The sequence below is a fragment of the Hypomesus transpacificus genome, chromosome 26, assembly GCF_021917145.1.
Source record: "Hypomesus transpacificus isolate Combined female chromosome 26, fHypTra1, whole genome shotgun sequence".
In the NCBI taxonomy this organism is placed as follows: domain Eukaryota; kingdom Metazoa; phylum Chordata; class Actinopteri; order Osmeriformes; family Osmeridae; genus Hypomesus; species Hypomesus transpacificus.
In genome coordinates this window covers 938,295-958,212 of record NC_061085.1, presented here as the reverse complement: position 1 = coordinate 958,212, position 19,918 = coordinate 938,295, and positions in this window count along the sequence as shown.

Here is a 19,918-nt window from a genome sequence, read left to right as displayed (position 1 = left end):
TTAGCTATTGTGTAGGAATCCCCTCAGGATGAAACATTACCGTTACTGTTTTGACTATCCAGCTAGTCATACTGTGGAGTACCTGGACACCTGTTTAACTAAATAAATAATCAGTATCACAAAGATTTGAGGCAATGTGGACATTTACATAAATACACCCCTTTCAGCCATTTTGTATTGTACTGTCAGTCTCTGGAGGGCTGGCAGGCAGTGGCAAGCAGAGCCTGCAGGCAGGCAGAGCAGGCCAGCTGGATGAAGCCATCCTGGGGTCAGGGCTGAAGAGAAGCTGTCCAGCTAGAGAGGGATAGTCCAGCAAGGGGTCTGTGTTGCTCACAGCATCCTCTGTTGCATCCTGATAGATAGATCTTTATTTGTCATTGTCACAGGTATAACGAAATTAAGGTGCTTCCAGTCAGTGCAACATTCATTGGCCTAAAAATCATTAAAAAGATAAAATTACTAAAGTACTAAAATGACTAAAATAAACAACAATAACTAATAAATCAGAATAAATATACCTGAGACAGTACCATAAACAACACACCCATGTCATTCATCTACAGTCATCACATAAAACATAACATGACATTGTGCACATTATTTTTTGGCAGCATTGACAGTGATTATTGCAGTTGGATAAAAACTGTGTTTGAGTCTGTTTGTCCTTACCTTGATTGATCTGTACCGTCTGCCTGACGGCAACATTTCAAACAGGGAGTGCCCAGGATGTGAAGTGTCTTATGATGTACTGAGCTCTTTTGAGACAACTGGATCTGTGTAGGTCTCCCAGTGCGGGGAGAGGGCAGCCAACAATCTTTTGAGCGGTGTTGATGAACCTCTGGAGCATTTTCCTCTGAGCCACTGTACAGCTGGTATACCAAATGCCTATGCAGTATGTGAGTATACTTTCAATGGAGGCTCGGTAAAAGAACACCAGCAGTCTTTGTGTGATGTTACTCCTCAATTCCTGAGTATTCTCAGGAAGGACAGTCTGCTGGGCCTTTTTCAGCAGCTCAGAGGTGTCCACACTCCAGGATAGGCTGTCCTGTATGTGGACCCCCAGGAAGCGAAAGTCTGCCACCCTCTCCACACTGATCCGGCTGATGGTCAATGGTGTGATCTCAGTCTTCTTTCTCCTGTAGTCTATTATGAGTTATTTTGTCTTTGCAGTGTTAAGGAGAAGGTTGTTGGCCGTGCTCCAATTCGACAGCCGCTCCACTTCTTCTCTGTAGGTGGGCTCATCCCCCCCAGAGATAAACACCGCCACTGTGGTGTCATCTGCAAACTTTACAATGGTGTTACTGTGATGGACAGTGGTGCAGTCGTGTGTGTAGAGGAAGTAGAGCAGGGGACTGAGCACACAGCCCCGGGGGGAGCCAGTGCTGAGGCTAAGGGCTGTGGATGTGTGATGGCCCACTCTGACTGTCTGCGGCCAGAGGGGAAGCCGCTGATCCACCTGCATGTGGTATAAGGGAGCCCGAGGTCCCCCAGCTTAATCACTAGCTTGTGTGGGAGGATGGTGTTGAATGCAGAGCTGTAATCCACAAAGAGCATTCGCACATAGCTCCCCTTGCTGCTCCAGGTGTGACAGAGCGGCATGGAGTGCTGCCGCCACTGCGTCTCCTGTGGATCTGTTCGCTCTGTTACACTCCATATTTTTTGTTGAGCAGGCCTCTGCATGACCCTCCAGACCTGTAAAAGTGAAGAAAAAATCCATGTCAGTTGTGAAAAATGAAGCTTTTTACATCGACACTTGACATAAACTACAGTTTTGACTGTGAAATGCAGTGGCATTACTTGAGCTTGAATTCAAATGTGTTGAACTGATGGAGACCCGGCCATGCAAAGTCACTCCAAACATTTGGCTCGATTCCAGGCTCTGGCAAGAGTATTTAGCTCTAAACTGGTCAATATACACATCTGACCAAAGACCAACTCGGCCTTTGCCTGTAAACAGTGATTCTGACTGTCAGAGACCTTTAAATACGCTGACCGAGTGAAACTAGCCTGGCTAACGTAGGTCGCTTTCTCAGGAGAATGACAAATGAAATAGGCTTGTTTTGATAGATCCTATATACTGGCTATCTTCAGTAAACTCTTGTCTACAAAAAGCAGCCCTCCCTGACGTTTTAGGACTAGACTTTAGTGAATTACGATATCGTTTACACACTGCCAGTGAGACAGCGAGCCGAGTCTGTCACTGAGGCTAAGTCAAAACAATGTACCCTCGGGACGCAGTCTCACTCCACTTGCAAGTTTTCCACAAATCACAAAAATAGTCGGAGCATCTGGCTAGAAGTACAATTCCTACATCTCCTAAAGGCTTCCCTCCTCGAGATTTGGTAACAAACACATTTTTGGTGTCGACCGAACTGTGAAATGGTGAACTTATGAACATGACACGACCAAAACATGGCTGCCGCCTAAGCCTATGCGGTCTCCCTGGCGCATAGGCTTATTACAAAGACTTTCCCGACCCAAATCAAAATTCTGAGCCGACAGGTCTGTGGGGAATCGCTTGTTCTCCTAAAAGCTGCCCTCCTCTACCTTTTTGAGGAATTCGCCGAGATGCTACATGATTCACAAATTACACAGAGAGAAAAGCTAGCTACTTTTCGAGTTCGGTTTTCGTCACTTCAAACTCACGATCTAAAGGTCTCAAAGTGCTCAAACCACCATAATTCAAGAGTAGTGTACTTTCACAAACCCAATCATTGATTCTAGCTTAAAATGTGTAACGGCCTACGATATCGTTTACACACTGCCAGTGAGTGAGCGAGCCGAGTCTGTCACTGAGGCTTTGTCAAAACGAGTCTGTCACTGAGGCTTTGTCTATACGGCTATAAGGCAATTCCAGTTGAAAACAACAATGGCCGCCGAAAAAGAATTTATATTCGTAACAGCGAGCTGCGATTGGAAGCGAAATGAGGGTGAGGGTGGGGCTTGGTCAGCACACCATTTCCAGAAAGGATGAGTGTGCGTCTCGCCAAGCTCGCGCGTGTCAGTAGGTTGACTACCTGCTCCTCTTTGCGCTGTATAGCACAGCATTTTCAATATGCGACGTGTGGAACAAGGGGTGAAAATGCTGTGCGACACAACGCAAAGCGGCACAGGTGGTCACCCTAGGGCAGGATGAGTCTGTGAGAATTTGGAGCGCGCGCACTGTAGAGCAATTCAATTGAATTCAATCATATATTGACATATCAAGGTGAAATTGTTTATGGTACTAAAGATTGATGTCGTCTTGAACCCTATTAGGTTTGAAAAACAATCAGTCAAAATTATATTTGATTTATTAACAAAAATAATATTGAGGCAATTTGGACATTTACATAAATACACTTCTTTCAGCCAATTTGTATTGCATTTCTTATTCCATGTCACCCTATGTAAAGACATGTATTCCACATCTGGAACTAATTTCAAGTCGATTGGGTCTATGGTTTATGAGTAGAAGGGTTTTAAAGGTTGTACCAAATTTGGACTGTACAGCAAAATCTATCATGGCGGACTTTATGGGTTCTTGAGGCTTTTTTGTTCCCATGAGAAAAAAGGCATGTATACCAATTTTCTGGCATTTTGGAGTAATGGGGCGCTGGGGAAATCACGTAGACTTTGGGCGTGTTTTATAGCGCCACCTATGGGCGCACATGGGTCACTAGCCGTCTGGGAGTAATGAGTGACATGTTGTATCATTGGGCCAAATTGGAAAAAATCGGGTCCAGGACTTTTTGAGCTATTGGGCCATTTAGCGGAGAAATATAATAATACATATAACTGCAAGCAGTAATGGCGGATTCCTCCAAACATTGCGAACCCTTGAAAAATGTATATTCTTGACAAATTGTAACTGTATAGAAAAATCCATGCTGCAGACTTACCAATGGGATACCAAATCTGACCAAATCCAAATATAGCTGCAAGCAGCAATGAGGTGGCCAAGCAGTCAATGACCCAGAAAACATTTCAGACATCCTCAGAAGAGGGTAACGAGTACACGCAGCAAGTTTGGTGTGAATCCATCAAAAATTTTCTGAAATACAACCCAACTTCCTGTTTGCTGGCTTAACAGCATTTTGATTGCCTGTACCGGGCAAACGGTTTCGAAAATCAAAACACCATGTGGTAGCTTTTGTTAGGCTTGGTCTGAAGATAATCTCTGCCAAATTTGGTGAAGATTGGATGGTGAACATGTGTAGGAGGAGTAGAGAAGAAACGTTTTTCAATGAATTCAAAATGGCGGCCGCAACAATTCACACACGGGATGTCCCAAGATATCATGAGACAAAGGAATCACTTAATAAAAGCAAACAAATCAATAGTCATTTGCCAAAACACATTTTTGCTTCCAGCGGCCACGCCCAGTGATCACATGACACCAAATTGTGTGGACATGCTCAGAAGAGGGTTCCGAGTCATCATACCAAGTTTGGTGTTGACATCTCAAAGATTTGCCGAGATTTGAACCAATTTCCTGTTTGGTTGCTTTGTTGCCGATTTTGATTAGCTCTACCGGACAAACGGTTTTGAGAATCCAATATAAAAGTAATGCCTGAGTGAGGCTTGCTCTGACGATGATGTGTGCCAATTCTGGGGAAGATTGGGAAAAAATTGTAGGAGGAGTAGGCTTTCAAAGGTTTTTGATAAAACCGGAAATTGCAGAAAATCTATATAACCGGAAATTGACGCCATGGTGTGCGTTGAACTCGTCTTGATCCGGTTCAAAAGTTGCGTTTGTAAACACAAGTCCAACTTTTACTTATTGGTGGCGCTAGAGTGGTCTAATGGGAGACTTGAAACTTGGTAAGTTGGACCGGGGGACTGTCCTTAATGAGTGTGCCAAATTTCTCAAAAGGTTGTCGAAGGGTTCTAGGGGCTGCCATTGACTTCCATGGTACAAGAATAAAAAAAAGAATAAAACTAACAAATATAGCTGCAAGCAGCAATGTGGTGGCCAAGCAGGTCAGATGACCCAGAAGAAACGTTCGACATCTAGTGACTGCGGTTTACCTGGCTTTCTTTGCAGTGGCTTATAGTCTCGCTAAACAGAGAATCAGAGACATGACAAGCTTGTCAGCTTTGGCTGGATTTGAACCTCTGACATTGCCAGGACACCAATTTATCCTAGTGAGCTATTCTCAGTGCTGGAAATCAGATTTCAGTGACTGCGTAAAAATATAAAGAATTTTTCCTGTGGCAAGCGGTTGTCAGATTTGTCCCAAGTTTAAACAGCTGTATTTCAGTCCTATTTTGATATGTCAATGTGATTGTGGTCTGAAGATAATCTGTGTAAAAGTTGGTGAATATTTGATACATTTTGAGTAGGACAAAAACGTTTTATTAATTAATGAAAATGGCGGCATCAATTTGGCTGGTATCACAAGTTAACATGTGTCAGACATGGGATCGCCCCCCTAGAGGTTAGAGGACACATATCTGTAAAGCACAATAAATCTGACTCTTCTTGAGTTGTATAGATCCCCTGAGATTGAAACATTATCATTACCATTATGATTATACTGTTAGACAGCTACTGTGGCATACCTGGCTTCACTAAACAGATAAACAAGTATCATGACATGCGTGATGACTTTGGCTGGATTCGAACCTATGACCTTACACTTCAGAGGAACCCGTCTTATCCCAGTGAGCTATTCTCAGTGCAAGGAATTACTGTGTTCAGTTACTATGTAGAGAGCGTATAGCGTCATACTGAAGAGAACTTCGAGAGCGCTGCATTGACTGCGAGTGATCAAGACTAGTATATTATTGAGTTTAGCTAAAAGTTAGTCTCTTGGGCAGAGCAGAAGGGCCAGCAGTTAGATAACCAGTTGAAACTGGTCAAGGAGTAGCTAGCCAGTGAGTCATTTTCGGTTTCAGGGTACTCAGGATATTCTTTTGTTTGGCAGTAATTGGGGGCGTTGTAGAATTTGGTTTAAAAGCCGAAGTCGCCTGGAATCAGCTGAGAGCGTATAGCGTCATACTGAAGAGAACTTCGAGAGCGCTGCATTGACTGCGAGTGATCAAGACTAGTATATTATTGAGTTTAGCTAAAAGTTAGTCTCTTGGGCAGAGCAGAAGGGCCAGCAGTTAGATAACCAGTTGAAACTGGTCAAGGAGTAGCTAGCCAGTGAGTCATTTTCGGTTTCAGGGTACTCAGGATATTCTTTTGTTTGGCAGTAATTGGGGGCGTTGTAGAATTTGGTTTAAAAGCCGAAGTCGCCTGGAATCAGCTGAGAGCGTATAGCGTCATACTGAAGAGAACTTCGAGAGCGCTGCATTGACTGCGAGTGATCAAGACTAGTATATTATTGAGTTTAGCTAAAAGTTAGTCTCTTGGGCAGAGCAGAAGGGCCAGCAGTTAGATAACCAGTTGAAACTGGTCAAGGAGTAGCTAGCCAGTGAGTCATTTTCGGTTTCAGGGTACTCAGGATATTCTTTTGTTTGGCAGTAATTGGGGGCGTTGTAGAATTTGGTTTAAAAGCCGAAGTCGCCTGGAATCAGCTGAGAGCGTATAGCGTCATACTGAAGAGAACTTCGAGAGCGCTGCATTGACTGCGAGTGATCAAGACTAGTATATTATTGAGTTTAGCTAAAAGTTAGTCTAAAGTTATTCATAGCTAGCATGTGTTTCCTTAGCATTCCTGTTCATTACACTACCCGTAGACGTAGATATGTCACAAAGTATATTCGGTCAACTTCTAACCTTCACTACCTATCCAGATCTTCTCCACTTGCCCTCTCTCTTTCTTTAGGGCTCTGGAACTGCCAGTCTGCTGTGAACAAGGCAGACTTCATCCCGGCGTTTGCATCCCATGCTTCTCTTCATGCCCTTGCGCTGACTGAGACATGGATCCGCCCAGAGAACACTGCAACTCCAGCTGCTCTCTCCGTCAAACACTCCTTCACTCACTCACCCCGCTCAACCGGGCGGGGTGGTGGGACAGGGTTGCTTCTTTCCCCACATATTAAATACACATCCACACCACTCTCTGTTACTGCCAAATCATTTGAACACCATTATGTGATGCTAACTAATCCTATCAAAGCATGCTTAATTGTTCTTTATCGCCCACCAGGACCGCTTGCCGACTTTGTGGAGGAGCTGGACATGCTCCTCAGCGTCCTTCCGGATGATGGAACCCCCCTGATAGTCCTTGGGGACTTCAACATCCACCTCCAAGGAACGCAGGCTGTCGACTTCTTGTCTCTCCTGACCTCCTTCGACCTGACGCTGCTGAGCACACCGGCGACCCACAAGGCAGGCAAACAGCTAGACCTCGTCCTGACACGCAACTGTATCACTGACTTAACCTCTGTAACCCCACTGAACATCTCTGATCACTACTTTATCCAATTCACTGTCTCTCTCCCTCCAACCCATCCTACCTCCCCTCCCCTTGTAACTTTCCGGCGCAACCTCCGCTCGCTATCCCCCTCCCACTTCTCCTCTATTGTAACATCCTCCCTCCCTCCCATTGACGTGTTCTCGTCCCACCCCACTAACTCTGCCACCGACACCTTGCTAACCACTTTAACTGCATCACTTGACTCTCTCTGTCCCCTGTCTACCAGGCCTGCACGATCTTCTCCCCCCTGCCCGTGGCTTACGGATGTTATTCGTGAAGAACGGTCCACCCTTCGAGCAGCTGAGAGGAGATGGCGCAAGTCCAAAGACGGTCTGGACCTTGATAAGTATCACTCCCTCCTCAAATCCTTCTCTTCTCACATAACTGGTGCCAAAACCCTCTACTTTCTTAACAAAATTAACTCCGCATCAAACCCCCACAAACTTTTCTCTACCTTCTCCACCCTTCTTAACCCACCTCCCCCACCCCCTCCCTCCACCCTGACAGCAGACGACTTCTCCTCTTTCTTTGAGAAAAAAGTCGCCGACATTAGCAGTCGGTTCCCTAAACCCACCCTTCCTACCCCCTCACCCTCCATTTCTGACCCAACTAAATGTCTAAACTCCTTCTCTCCCCTGTCCGAGGCAGAGCTCTCTGACCTCATTCTCTCTCATCGCCCCACCTCCTGTCCCCTTGATCCTGTCCCCTCCCCTCTCTTTCAAACCATCTCCCCCTCTATCATAACTTTTCTGCTCCATGTTCTAAACTCCTCTCTTACCTCTGGCACCTTCCCCTCTGCCTTCAAACAGGCCAGAGTTACCCCTTTACTCAAAAAACCCTCCCTTAACCCTGCCGTCCTCCAGAACTACAGACCGGTATCATTGTTGCCCTTCTTTTCTAAAACAATTGAACGTGCTGTATCTAACCAACTGTCTAACTTCCTTTCTCAGAACAAACTGCTCGACCCCAACCAATCGGGCTTCAAGACCGGCCACTCCACAGAGACTGCCCTCCTTTCAGTCACCACTGCCTTCCAGTCTGCCAGAGCGGCTTCCAGGTCATCCGTCATCATTCTGCTGGACCTTTCTGCGGCGTTTGATACGGTTAACCACCAGATCCTGCTCTCCACACTTTCTGAGATGGGCATCACTGGCACTGCACTCCAGTGGATCTCATCCTACCTGTCGGGAAGATCCTACCAGGTCTCCTGGGGAGGCAAACTGTCAGGCCCACGCCAGCTCTCCACTGGTGTCCCACAGGGCTCCGTCCTTGGTCCCCTCCTCTTCTCTCTGTACACCACCTCACTTGGACCAATCATCACCTCCCATGGCTTCTCCTACCACTGCTACGCTGACGACACGCAGCTGTACCTGTCATTCCCTCCGACCGATCCGGGGATCTCAGCTAGGATTGAGGCCTGCCTCGCAGACATCTCCGCCTGGATGACTGAGCACCATCTCCAGCTGAACCTTGCCAAAACAGAACTTCTCATCATCCCGGCCAAACCCTCCATCTCCCATGACTTCTCAATCACCCTGGGATCTGCGACGGTGACCCCCTCATCCTCTGCCAGGAACCTTGGGGTGACCATGGACGACGAGCTCTCCCTCACGGCCCACATTGCTGCGGTCTCCCGGTCGTGTAGATTCACCCTCTACAACATCCGGAAGATCAGGAGATACCTGTCTGAGCACTCCACCCAGCTGCTTGTCCAAGCACTTGTCCTCTCCAAGTTGGACTACTGCAACTCGCTCGCCGGTCTCCCATCATGCGCAACCCGCCCTCTTCAGAGAATTCAGAACGCAGCGGCCCGTCTGGTCTACAATCTACCCAGACGCTCCCACGTTACCCCGCTCCTCATCTCCCTCCACTGGCTACCCATAACGGCCCGCATCAGATTCAAGACCCTGGTACTGACCTTCCGAGCAGTGAATGGAACTGTGCCCGACTACATCAAGTCTCTCCTGCAGCCTTACACCCCCACCCGCCACCTACGGTCTTCTTCAGACAACCGCCTGGTGGTCCCACCTCTCAAGACCGCCCGGTCCCAGCACAAGCTCTTCTCCTGCCTGGCACCCCAGTGGTGGAATCAACTCCCCACCTCCATCAGAGACACGGACTGTCTCTCCACCTTCAAGAGAAGGCTCAAGACGCACTTGTTCCGGGAGTACAATGGTACTTAGGAATGGTTTGCTGAATCCAACGCTAGTTTCCTCAAGGTTCACAATGACTCTTGCTTGGACTGTTGCTCTTGTTGGTTAGTGGTAGCTGATTTAAACTGTTGTATTCTTCTTTTTTAGTTAATCCTATTTTTATTGCTTTCCTACAGGTACACCTGCACTTAGAGATCAATGTTGTGTAATTTTAACTTGTTTAACTACATGCTCTTATGGTCTCTTCCCTTTAGCACTATTTTTTGGTTGTTCACAATATGTACTTCTTGTCTTTGACTACCCGCAATGCTGTGGGGCTATCTTGTTGTTATTATCAGTGACCTATGCACTTTGTGAAGCTCTCTCTTGGAAGTCGCTTTGGACAAAAGCGTCTGCTAAATGAATAAATGTAAATGTAAAAAAAAGTAAGCTGTTTTTCCTGTGGGAAGCGTTGTCAGATTTGAACCAAGTATAAAAAGTTGTAATTCAGTCATATTTTGACAAATCGAGGTGATTGTAGTGTGAAAATGATTTGATTACATGTCCATGAAAATAGGAGCAACGGCAAACGAGGAGTTCAAAAAAGTATGTTTTTATGAAAATTCCAAATGGCCGACGCCCAAAATGGTGGACACGGGACAATGTGATATATTTCGACTTGGTATGCCACGTAAAATCAGAAGAGACCAATCTTGTGATTTATGACAAATCTGTTCAGAAGTTATGATGCAAGAAATCCGATGCACTGGCTAGATGTAGATTCACTATATCTACAAAGCACAATAAATCGGATTCTTCATGAGTATAAATCCCCTGAGAATGAAACATTATCGTGGCCATTATGATTATACTGCTCGACAGCTACTGTCACATACCTGGCTTCACTAAACAGATAAACCAGTATCATGACATGCCTGAGACTTTGCCTGGATTCGAACCTACGACCTTGCACTTCAACGGAGCCAGTCTATCCCAGTGAGCCATTATCAGCACTGGGAATTGCTGTGTACAGTTACTGAATACAAAAAGGAAGCCGTTTCTCCTGTGGCACGCATGGTCAGATTTTGCCCGAGTTTAAACAGCTGTAATTCAGTCATATTTTTACATGGCAAGGTGATTGTGGTCTGAAGATAGTCTGTGCCAAATATGGTGAATATTGGATACATTGTGTAGGAGTAAGGAAAAAAGTTTTATTCATTCATTCAAAATGGCGGCATCATCAATTCGTCTGGTATCACGCGTTAACATGCATCAGACGCGGGATCTCCTAAGATATCACGAGACATAGGAATTGCTTAAATACGCCAAACAAATCAACAGTTATTGGTCAAAACACAATCCTACCTATTGTAATGCCCCCTAGAGGTCAAATGACACTACCTGTCTCAAACCTCTTAATAAGAGGGCCTTGAGTCCATACACCAAGTTTGGAGTCAATGCATCAAAGCTTGGCTAAGATATTACCTCACTTCCTTTTTCCGGATCAGTTGCTCAATTTGATTGGCTGTAACTAACAAACAGTTGCAGAAATCAAAACGCCATGTGATTTCTTTTGTGAGGCTTGGTCTGAAAATGTTTGCCTATTGCAGCGCCACCTAGAGGTGAAATGGCATGACCTATTTTGGACTTCTTTAGAACAGGGTCCCTCGTCCCTATACCAAATTTGTTGTCAATGCAGTAAAGAGGTGCTGAGATATGACCTCACTTCTTTTATGGTGGCTTGGTTGACGATTTTGATTGGCTGATGACTTTGATTGGCTGTTCCAGTCGAGTGTAGAAAGTCTAAAAAACATGTGATTTCTTTTGTGTGGCTTGGTCTGAAGATGATCTGTGCCAAATTTGGTGAAGATTGGACAAACCTTATAGGAGAGGTAGCGAAAAAACGTTATATTCAAAATGGCGGCCACATCAATTCAGCCACATAAATTTGATGTGGCTGTAACTAGCAACGGTTGCGAAAATTAAAGCTCCAGGGGATGATTTCTGTGAGGCTTGGTCTGAAGATCATATGTGGCAATTATGAAGAAGATTCGACAAGAATTGTAGGAGGAGTAGCGAAAAAACGCTTTTCCTTTACATTCAAAATGGCGGAGAATCTATAGAGCTGGGTATGATGTCATAGAGTGCGTTGAACTCGTCTTGATCCAGGGAATCCAACGATACCTCATTTTGGACAATGGGGCATATGGTTCAAAAGTAACATGTGTAAACACACCTTCAACTTTGACCCATTGGTGGCGCTAGATGGTTGGAATGGGAGACATGAAACTTGGTGAAATTGATGAGGGGACTGGTCCCAAATAGTGTGCCAAAATTCACAACTTCTGACCAATTGGTTCTAGGGGCTGCCATAGACTCCCATGGCAGAAGAAGATGTGTAATAATAATAATAAGAAGAAGAATACGTAGAAACACTTAAGGTGGCTTCGCCGCTTCGCGGCTTGGCCACCAATAACAATAGGTTTCCTCCTGACGGAGGAATCCTAATAATAAGAAGAATACTAACAAAAACAATAGGTTTCCTCCTACCGGAGGAACCCTAACTAACAAAAACAAAGGTTCCCTCCTACCGGAGGAACCCTAATTATTTAAACATTGCCAACTTACTTTCAGTCCATCAAAAAAAGAGCATCTAAGCCTCCTGCAAAGCTGAAGGAGTGGCTTATAATTTGTGTGGTGGGGCCGCTCATGTTTCAAACAATCATACATAATTTTAAAACAGCCCTCCAAGGCTTTGTGCTCTGTGTCCACCTGGGGAGCCATGGCTGTCTCCAGTGTTCTTCCTACATAAAAAATAACATTATTTGTTTCAGACATCATATTCAGTTATATGATGTTATTATAAATTATTATGTTGCTCTGAAATTACTTATTACCTGCAAGCACTTTTTCTTTTGCCACTGCTTGCCTGTGGACTATTGACTTCTTATGGCTGACAAGTGAATCCACCTTATACACCTTGCTGGGCTGCCTTACCCATGCAACACTGGTGCTGTGCTTGCTGTAAATTGCACAGGTCATGCCCAGGTCAGTGTGGCGTAGCCAAGAATGGGTTTTAAGCCACACTGGGTCGAACCCACTGACCCTATGCCCCCTCCTCTTTTCCTTTGACTTCCTAAAAAACAATACAATCTTAATCCTATTTAATTCCATTCCATTTTCAACAGCTCAGTCTCAGGTCTGGTGCTCACATTCCTGCCTGCTGTCCAGCTGCTACTCCTAGCTCCTCTCTCATCAGCTCTCCTTGTCCTCCCTGTCCCTGGGCCTGTCCTTGTACCTGGGCCTGTCCCTGGGCCTGTCCCTGTCCCTGGGCCTGTCCCTGTAACTGGGCCAGTCCCTCTCCTGACCCTCCTGGCCTAGCACTACGATGTTATGAGAGAGAAAGAGAGAGAAATTAGGCCTGTGTGAAACATTGAAGCTTCATTTACTTTTTATTTAGGAATATAGCCAATTGGGGAGTCGGATGGCTGAGCGGTGAGGGAGTTGGGCTAGTAATCTGAAGGTTGCCAGATCGATTCCCCGCTGTGCCAAATGACGTTGTGTCCTTGGGCAAGGCACTTCACCCTACTTGTCTCGGGGGGGATTGTCCCTGTACTTACTGTAAATCTCTCTGGAGCGTCTGCTAAATGACTAAATGTAAATGTAAATTGGTAATGTGTTGTGAATGGCCAATATAGCCAACCACTCACCTTTCTCCCTCATCCTCTCTCCTTATCTTCTTTTGAAAGAAGTCTGCAATGCCTACTTTCTTCATCATCAAACTGAAAACAAAACAATATTAAAATGTATTCAAGTAATTTTTAAGAACTATTCATCTAACTATATATCTTCAGGGATAGAAATGTAGTTTGTTCAAATTACTGCCAGGCTGAATGTAGGCTAGTTTTAAAAGTTACACTTGCAAAGTAACTTCACCAACACTGCATCTAGGTACACTTTGTTTATATTTTATGTAGCTATATATGTTTTAGATAGAAAATAAGTAGAATTTAATAGAAATAACTTACCACACTCAGTTCTCGTCTCCAAAAAGCACCACAATTACCGCCAACTGATGAAGTCAGGATTCCGCAGGTTGATAATTGGGTGCGTGCTTGCTTAGAAGCAAGCTGTTCGCGCACATCACAGTTGCGTCTTCATCAGACAAGAAGACACACTCGATCTTTCTATCAACGCGATTACTATTGATCAAAACAGAACGAGGGTTCGGCTGTACTTGAAAAATACTATTAAACATATTCGCGGACATGCATTGCACGAGTGATTAATTGCGATGACGGCTCCAATAGAAGTTATAGAACTTTATATATTTTTTCTAATCAATGTATTTATTCCCAGGTGTTTTGCAATTTCCTTGTATTTTCTTCGTGCCTACACGATATATTATCATTCCAGGTTAAGAATACCAATGGAGGCTGCGTTGGAAATCGTTAATCAAACTTTTGTCAGCATTTTGAGTGGAAATGTCATTAGCATTTGTACAGGTGTATTCGTGCATGTCGGGCTGGCCCTCGCAGCGGAATGACAGTTTAGTGGCCGCTCTGTCCATTCGCGCACCTCACAGTTGCTTATTGATCAAACAAGAAGACACACTTATCAACTCAATTACTATTGATCAAAACAGAATTTCGGTTCGGCTGTAGCCTACTGGAAACATACTATTGAGAACATATTTGCTGACATGCATTTTTTTTTTTTCATCGCAGACTTTTTTTTGGCTTTGGCGCTCGGGATTTGGCTTTGGGGCTCGGCAAAACGGCTTTGGCGCGCGCCAACATTTTCTCTATGCAGGAAAAACCCTGAATTTACAGAGTGAAGTGTCATGTTTTTCTTAGTAACATAATCCAAGTTTGTGTTTATTGCATGGAAAAAGGAATGAACAGTTGAAAAGGATATGGTAAGAGCCTGGTAACTCCATGGAAACAAACACAGCTTCCTTTTACAGTACAGTTTTAGCTTACTTACTGAGTAAATAGTCCAAACATGCGCAAGAAATTACCCAGTATCCAATAAGATTTACCATAATAGTAGAGGAAAACTCTTCCCACGGAGGTTGTTACCAGCCAATTAAATGAGTATGGCCATCATCGATAAATGTATCTGAAAAGGTATTTTATAGGAAAGTACTATCTTATATTCTAATTAGACGTCGACTGTTACCAACATAAACCTTAGGTAACTGCAGGGTAATAGTAGAGCTTTTTCTTAGTAATTCTGCTGGAGCTTGGCCGTCTTTACCTACTTAGTAGCAGTGGTATTTACCCAATAACACATTATAATTTACCATATTTATCTCCTGTTGTTAGCAACTTACTACCAGCGGTATTTAAATAGTAACATTTATACGTTTCCAGGTAAATACTAGGTTTTGTTTTCTCTCTTTACCTAATTATTACCAGTGAAAGTTACCCAGTAAAAACCAGCATGTTAGTATTTATAGTAGTAATTTTTCAGCATTCAACACCATCATCCCCTCCAGACTGGTCTCCAAGCTTGTGGACCTGGGACTAAGCACCTCCCTCTGCAAGTGGATCTTCCACTTCCTGACGGGAAAGTCACAGGTGGTGAGAATTGGTGACCGCACCTCATCCGTACTGATCACCAACACATGCACCCCCCAGGGCTGTGTGCTCAGACCCTCTCCTGTTCTCCTTGTTCACTCACGACTGTGCGGCAACGCACAGCTCCAACCTCCTTGTTAAGTTTGCTGACGACACACAACCATCTCTGACAGTGACGAGTCAGCCTACAGAGAGGAGGTTTACACCCTGACATCATGGTGCCAGGACAATAACCTCTCTCTCAACATCAGCAAGACCAAGGAGATGATTGTGGACTATAGGAGGCGGCAGGAGGAGGAGCATGCACCCCTACTCATCAATGGATCGGAAGTGGAGATGGTCAGCTGCTTCAAGTTCCTCGGGGTGAACATCAGCGACGACCTCACCTGGTCTGTTCACACGGACAAGGTGGTCAAAGTGGCCCGTAAACGCCTCTTCTTCCTGAGGAGACTGAAGAAGTTTGGTATGAACTCAGTCATCCTCACTAACTTTTACAGATGCACTATAGAGAGCATTCTGACTGGTTGTATTACAGTGTGGTATGGGAGCTGCACAGACAGTGACCACAAGGCCCTACGAAGTGTGGTCCGTTCTGCTGAGTTCATCATCGGCAGGAAGCTCCCAGCCCTACAGGACACCTACCACACACGTTGCCTCAGGAAAGCCGGCAGGATTCTAAGAGACTGTTACCACCAATCCTTCAGTCTCTTTACCCTGTTGCCTTCTGGCAGGTGTTACCGCAGCATCCGGTCGCGCAAACGCAGGCTGGACAACAGTTTCTACCCAAGGGCCATCAGGCTTCTGAATGGACACTGATATGGACATTGATTCACTGCACACTAGTCACTTATACACTGTTACTTTCAGTACGGGTTGCACTATCAGTAACATTGAACTACTGTACATCACTGTACTTCGCCATAGGCTCCTGTATGGTCATTGACATAGTCACTGATCTGCAATTTTGCACTATTGTACTGTACTCCACCTAGGTTAGAATAGGTTATAGGGTTGTTATAGGTGTTATGTGCATTTGGGGTTAGTATAGTGTATCATTTATTGTTGTCTGTATATTTAGGGAGTTTTAGTATTAGGGTTAGTATAGACGATTATTTATTGCTATCTGTATATTTAGGAACTTTCACTTATTTAAGCTCAGCATAGATGTAAATTATGTTCTGTGTACTTACAGTGCCCTCCAAAAGTATTGGAACAGTGAGGCCAATTCCTTTATTTTTGCTGTAGACTGAAAACATTTGGGCTTGACATCAAACGATGAATGTGAAACCAGAGATCAACGTTTCAGCTTTTATTTCCAGGTATTTACATCAGGATCTGATGCACAAATTAGAAAATATCACCTTTTTGTTCGAACCCACCCATTTGTCACGTGAGCAAAAGTATTGGAACATGTGACTGACAGGTGTGTTTTGTTGCCCAGGTGTGTCCTATTACATACATTATTCAATCAATAAATACCACTGAATGTCTACACTCAGGTTCAGATTGGGTAAGATAGGTTTTGTCTACGCAGACTGTATTCAGAGGTGAAAACAACATGAAAACCAGAGCGCTGTCTTTGGGTGAAAAACAAGCAATTGTGAGTCTTAGAGAAGATGGAAAATCAATCAGAGCCATTGCAGAAACATTGGCCATAGCCAGTACAACCATTTGGAATGTCCTGAAGAAGAAGAAAACTACTGGTGTACTAAGTAACAGACGTCGAACAGGTAGACCAAGGAAAACATCAGCAGTTGATGACAGAAACATTGTGAGAGCTGTAAAGAAAGACCCTAAAACAACTGTTAGTGAGATCAGCAACAACCTCCAGATGGCAGGAGTGAAGGTATCACTATCTACTGTTCGCAGAAGACTTCATGAACAAAAGTACAAGGGCTACACCAGAAGATGCAAACCACTCATTAGCAAGAAGAATAGGAAGGCCAGGCTGGAATTTGCCAAAAAGTACAGAGATGAACCTCAAAAATTCTGGGACAAAGTTTTATGGACTGATGAGACAAAGATTAACTTTTACCAAAGTGATGGAAAGGCTAAAGTTTGGAGAAAGAAAGGAACTGCTCATGATCCCAAACACACAAGCTCATCTGTGAAACACGGTGGAGGTAATGTCATGGCTTGGGCTTGCATGGCTTCTTCTGGGACGGGCTCATTAATCTTCATTGAGGATGTAACACATGATGGCAGCAGCAAAATGAACTCGGAAGTCTACAGAAACATTTTGTCTGCCAATTTAAGGAAAGATGCAACCAAACTGATTGGCAGAGCCTTCATCATGCAGCAAGATAACGACCCAAAACACACTGCCAAAACAACAAAGGAGTTCATCAGGGGCAAGAAATGGAAGGTATTAGACTGGCCAAGTCAATCTCCAGACTTAAACCCTATAGAGCATGCATTTTACCTGCTTAAGAGGAGACTGAAGGGAGGAACCCCACAAAACAAACAACAACTGAAAGAGGCTGCAGTGAAAGCCTGGGAAAGCATCAAAAAGGAAGAATGCAAAAGTTTGGTGACGTCAATGGGTCACAGACTTGCTGCAGTTATTGAAAGCAAAGGATTTGCAACTAAATATTAAGTCTTATTCACTTAAATATGTTTTAAGGATATCTGTTCCAATACTTTTGATCACATGACAAATGGGTGGAGTCAAACAAAATGTGATATTTTCTTAGTTGTGCATCAGATCCTGATGTAAATACCTGGAAATAAAAGCTGAAACGTTGATCTCTGGTCTCACGTTCATTATTTGATGTCAAGCCCAAATGTTTTCAGTCTACAGCAAAAATAAAGGAATTCGCCTCACTGTTCCAATACTTTTGGAGGGCACTGTATATGTCATGTTATGCCAGGTGCTTGCGTTGTCTTGTCTTAAGAATTTCAGTGCCCAGCCTGATCTTGTTGTTCTGTGTACCTGACAAATAAGACTTGAACTTGAACTTTAGTTAATGGGTAAATACTTAAAATTATCCCTGTATTTCCCACCTTGGTACCAATCGGTAATACCCAATAATACACAAAACATACCCTTTGTTTTCTACGTAAATACCTAGTACTTAACTGTACTGGGACTGTAAAAGGAAGGGTTTCCGTCTCTTTTCCTTGTCACAGAACCTGTGCTTACAAAGGCAACTGTGTCCCAAAACGTTTTTCAACCATGACTCCAAATCAGGAAAAGAACTGTGCAAAGCAGCTGCTGTCTTTACGTGAAGCACATGAGGGGAGTCCACTTCCAGAAGGAGGGACAGTTGGACATTTCTTAGACTTAAGTAGACTACGTCAGCTCCCAAAGTTATTTTAGTTGACATACAGAATCCAGTGCAAAGGCAGTCTTGTTAAAATACTAGGTAGAAGGCTTCTAAATTATTTTATTGTTGGTCTTCTCTTATTGTTCAAGATGTAACTACAATGTAAATTGTTAGCAGGTTTTATGTCTCATTAGTTTTATGACTCATCCTCTTGGTGAGGAACCAACACTTGCCTCCTGTACGTAGGTCCGGAGCGGAGAAACCCACCTCACCAAATGGTAAGTACACCCCACCGTCACACACTCCCAGTACCCCTACCTACACCCTTCCTTTCCTCCCCTCTGCATTCTCTTCCCTATCATCGTCATAGGGTTCCAGTCATACACCCCCTCCCGCGGTGCCCTTCACCCCCAAAAAACGGTTCCCACCCAACCCCATCAGAATGTCTCCACACCCGCTGGAGCACCTGGGACCCTTCTCCCTGGGTCCCCAAAAAGGACACCATCACCCCCACACACTCACAAACTGCTACCCCCCTACCCGCCACCAAAACAATTCCCCACCCACCACTCATCAGGAAGACTGGCCTAATTTAGGTTAAACCAATCAAACCAAATTTTATTGAAGACTTCCAGACGATCTTGCAAGATGGCGCCGACAAAGGCTGCCGCGGTAGCTAGGTGCGCCCTGTTTTGTCTTGTTTTGTTTGTTAATTCAGTGTTCTGCCAAGATTTTCGGGGTTCTCTAACAAGAGAAGCACTTCTTGATCAGGACTACAACTCCTGTGGATTTATTTCCCACTTTTATGCTTCCAGCGGCAGATTTAGTGGGAATTATAGTCAAAGCTACCCTCGGCTTTGTCCTAGCGCGTCGCAGGAGAGGTAAACGGCCCGTGTTTTGGTGTGACTTCGTCGGCGAGGAGCGCGCACAGCGTTACCGGGGATTTTTCTCTCCAACGTGCGTTTGCTGAGATACAAACTGGATGAACTTCAGCTACTGGTGTGGAAAAACAGAGACTTTCGTTCATCTTCCGTTTTGTGCTCTACGGAGACATGGCTGAGTGAACTGATCCCAGACTCTGCGCTACAGCTAGCAGGTTTCAAACTGCTGACAGCGGATCGTGACTCCCTGCTTTCTGGCAAAACGAAAGGCGGTGGTATTTGTTTTTTTTTTATTAACAGTGGCTGGTGTGAAGATGTGACAGTGATTCTGCAGCACTGTTCTCCTGATCTGGATTTTTTTTTGAATTAACTGTAAAAAAAAAATACTCGCCACGTGAGTTTGCTTCATTCATACTGGTCGGCGTCTACATGCCACCTCAGGCTAGCGCCAACGAGGCTCAACGTGTGCTCGCCAACCAGATATTGAGTTTGGAGCATGAAAATCCTGATTCCTTGGTTATTGTGCTAGGCGACTTTAACAAAGGCAATCTCACTCAAAAACTCCCCAAATACAGACAATTCATCAAATGCCCTACCAGAGAAGAGAACTTTGGATCACTGCTACTTTACTGCTACTTCACTATCAGTAAAGCCTACCATGCGGTTCCCCGAGCAGCACTGGGTCACTCAGACCATGCTATGGTCCAC